The 4,278-nt window shown below is 37.6% G+C and overlaps 1 pseudogene; it reads right to left on the bottom strand.

Moving 5' to 3' along the window:
- Positions 1-4,054: 4,054 nt before the first annotated feature.
- LOC112486335 (beta,beta-carotene 9',10'-oxygenase-like) overlaps positions 4,055-4,278 on the bottom strand; it is a 10,329-nt pseudogene continuing 10,105 nt past the window's right edge.

The following is a 4,278-nucleotide window of genomic DNA, read 5'->3' as shown; positions in this document are numbered from 1 at the left end:
GGGACAGTCAGATGAATGGAGGAGGACGATCTGAGGAAGCGGGAGGGAACAGCGACATGAAGAAGGTCTGAGATGTATGGTGGAGCAGAGTTGTGGATGGCTTTGAATGTGAGCAGAAGGATCTTGTAGTTAATACGGAACTTTATCGGGAGCCAGTGAAGCTGTTGCAGGACAGGAGTGATGTGGTGGATGGAAGGGGTTCTAGTAATGATGCGTGCAGCTGAGATCTGGACCAGTTGGAGCTTATGAAGAGACTTGTGGGTGAGACCAAAGAGGAGGGAGTTGCAATAGTCAAGGCGGGAGGTGACAAGGCTGTGAACCAGGATGGAAGTGGTATGGGGAATGAGTATATGACGACAAAGTAACAACACAAAAGACGTCTTGTTTTTTACTTGCAAGGGGAGAGTGCAGCTTACTTATCTGGCAGCTTCCTCATCAACTCCAAGTTGCTGCACCCTTCCTCTGCTCTTTTATTTAGTTTATAAAAGTATCAGATTACATATCATTTGATTTTGTGTGAGTATATGGAAGCTGGATGTGAAAATGGGTTAGAATGGGGGTGTGACAAGGTAAAGATGGGAAGCAAGCAGTTTCTTAAAGTGATAGTACAGCATGAAGCAATGATAATAAATGAAATTCGTCCAACAATGTATGTATTTGTATAGCAAATATGTTTATGTATGGTATAGTATGGTACATGCAATACTTGCTGCTATTGCAATGAGAATTTCCTCGCTTATCATTAGTAAGCAGTTTTATTATTATTGCTAGTAGTAGTAGTAGTAATTTTATATTTAAATGTAATTCTAATCACAGAGTAGCTGTGGATTACCTTTGGAAAACTCGACAAACACATATTGTAAATACATGACGGTATTTTATGCTCAAGGTGCTCAGGTGTAAATTTAAAAAATGTCAGTATTGTGTAGAAATAACAACGTGTGCATTAACTGTGTATTAAAGCAACAATAATGTTGTATGTACGTACATTGGAATTACTGGATATACACTGCGTGCTAATCTATGTGCATTTTAATGTATTAAAATGTAATGTGATTAATTTCGCAAATTAATATTTAAGAGAGTGGTGGCTAGCTTCAGCATATCCATTCATGTTAATCAGACAAGCAACCATAGCAGCGGAAGATTAGCAATACTCTGCTTTTTCTACCTAAAATGTCACGGTTGTACTTTTACACCAACTGGTTGCAAAAAGAACACTAAAAGAATGAGGCTACTTCTGATTGGTCTGTATCGTCATTTCCCTGGAGAGTTTGTAGTCAATATATGTAGCTCTTCTTAAGAAGAACATGTAAATGTTTTTCATGCAAATTCCATTTAAAGCCGATTAAGGGGGAAAAACATGATGTGTAGGCAGTAATGGACCAAATGATATGAACTTCAAGGAACTGTACACTTTATGGCCTATGTTGTTGTGTTCATTGTGAGATAAGGGGTTGCTAACTGAGTGATAGATACTAAAAAGTGTTGAACTTCCCTTGGCCTCTGCGCCATATATTTGACATTTCGTCTGCTGGGTTATCATGTTTTTTGTTTATTATTCTAAAATGTCTTTGAATGAAGATTATTTTTCCTAATGCTCCATCTTTATAGAAATAATGATTATCTGAGATAATTCCATAGTCACAGTGTGTGTCCAGGCCACTTAAGTTTATGGTGAAATCGTCTACGCCAAAATACAGTGAATGATCTCATATTTACCATGAGTCTCGAGACAATTAATTTTTAGCAGCCGTCAGGCCTGAATTCTTACAACTATAGAAATGCATAAATGATTCAGAGGTTGAACAGTGGACTGAGCAGTGATGAAAATGACATCATTCATTCCAGCAATATCCCATGCACTTCACGTTGCATCTGTTTCCTCTGATTAAAAAAAATATTGGAATAAAAGAATCAGGCACAATGTCTGGCATTATATCTGTGTTCACAGGAAATAAGCCCCAAAACCCACAAAAGGTACAATTTTTTAAAGTGGCTTTGCATTAAACAAAATGACTTTGTTGTGCATCATTGCTTTGAAAAAAGTGCCAGGAATGTCATAAATCTTTGCAAATCTTGAAAACAAAGTCTCTATTATGAGGCAGTGACAGTGACAAATTGCAAGGCCACTGGCTCATAATGATGTCTGACTGTCAGAGCAAGAGGGAGAAGCAACTCTCTTTGCGTTGTGTTAAATAATTGCTGTAAAATCATCAGCTTGGTACGTCTGGTACGTCATCTTTTATTTCTGGCATAAAAAGTGAAAAGAAAGTCAGTCCATTTTGGAGCAACACACACACACAGGTCTGACGCTGAAAATATAAAGTAAATAACAGTACAGTTAATGGTAAAATTAACAATCTAATTAATTAATGACGGACCTCCTACCATGTGCACCTACCATAATAGGCCGTAAGGTGAACCACGAAAAGTCCTTTAGAAATTGAATTCCGCTCCGACGTCTGGGAACTACACGATCTCAACTTCATAAAAAAGAACGAGTTACGTTAAACTTACAGCAAAACGTTCGTCGCAAAATATCCTGCCTGTTTTTTATATCGATGCATTTTATAAAGAACTAGCGTCTTCTCAATAAGATTTTGTTGCACGAGCGGTGGCATGGTTCCACACGTGATCGTGCTACACCAATCGAGTAGCTGATTGATGTCAACACTTCCGGCAACACGGCTTTCTCCGTGGTTCTATTTAACGTTACCGATAGAGAGGAATTCTCCCAAAAGTCTAAAGTGGGCCAAATGGATTCTAAACAGTGCTTTATACATAGCCGCCTGCACGAAGAACAATGAGGAAAATAGACGATGAGGTGAACTTTGTATGTTAAGTCATTTTGATCAATAAAAGGAAGTAATCAATGACAAGAAACATTTGTTTATTCATTCGTTCATTTATTTGTTCCTAACTAAATAGAACACCGATCAACCATTAAAAAACTTTATTAAAACATATATACATACAGTATGTACAATATATAAAACAATACAAAACAGCATAAGAAAATGACTGGTTATATTAACCAAGCAACCACTGCAATACAACTCTGAGGCTACACATGAAATATTAGCCTTCACTGTCAGTGTCAGGGCAGTTGTCATCCTCCTTCTCCTCGATTTCGTTTGTTTGCACAGTGGTAACGCCTACACAGGTACTGTATGTACAACAGAGTCCTGCAAAGACACAAGACATACTGTCAGGGGCCAGATTTCTTGTCATCCATGTGACATGTAGATTTCCATCATCTAGGTGCCAACCATATCCAGCAGGTGATGGAGCACCTATATTTTGTTTGATGCAGGACCTCATGACTGCAGCCTGATAATTTGCCTTTTTTGCAGTGCTGAGTGGAATAGACAATTCTGTAACACCTATACAGGTCTGTATACAGACCTGTATAGGTGTTGCCACTGTGCAAACAAACATGAAATCAAGGAGGAGGATGACAACTGTCAATCAGCTACTCGATTGGTGTAGCACGATCACGTGTCGAACCGTGCCACCGCTCGCGCACCAAAATTGTATTTTTCTTTATAAAATACATCGATATAAAAAACGTGCAGGATATTTCGCGACGAACTTTTTGCTGTAAGCTTAACGTAACTCGTTCTTATTTATGAAGTTGAGATCGTGTAGTTCTCAGATGTCAGAGCGAGATGAAACGATAATCGAGTTCACCTTATGGCCTATAAAGACAGTAGCGCCCGACTGTTGCTCCCCGGCGTTCATTTAATGACCGTATGATAAATTAAGGTTTTTCTTGTGTTTAATTTTTTGTATGGCAAATGGAACCATATATTTATAACTCTGTTACACATTTTAATCCATACATTAAGTTTTTTGCCCTGGAGTCAATCGCATCAAAACCATGCAGCATCAGAAGTCGCATTAATGGTAAAAAGTATTTCATGTATCGGATAGTATAACAACGTTATTAATTTTCTTTAAAATAACTTTAATAACTTTTTTAATATTTCAGAGACTTATTATACTCTAAAATTACTGGTCTGGTTTAAAAATTCATACATTCAGTTGTATTTTACAGAGTCCCTAAAGGGACATGGGAAAAAAAAAGAAACATATCTCATGAGCACGAGATACTTTCTCGTGAGAAACCTTAGGTTAAGCACAGGCAGTTGTGATTCCTGTGCGTATACCCCTAGGCTCTTTCTTTCTTTTATGACATATAATCCATTATTATTATTATATATTTCGTGATAAATTTTACGTTATTTTGTATGAAAGATTCTTGCTGTGTGAGGT

This window comes from Cynoglossus semilaevis, chromosome W (assembly GCF_000523025.1).
Source record: "Cynoglossus semilaevis isolate Cse_v1.0 chromosome W, Cse_v1.0, whole genome shotgun sequence".
Lineage (NCBI taxonomy): Eukaryota > Metazoa > Chordata > Actinopteri > Pleuronectiformes > Cynoglossidae > Cynoglossus > Cynoglossus semilaevis.
This window is presented reverse-complemented; position numbering and strand designations above follow the sequence as displayed.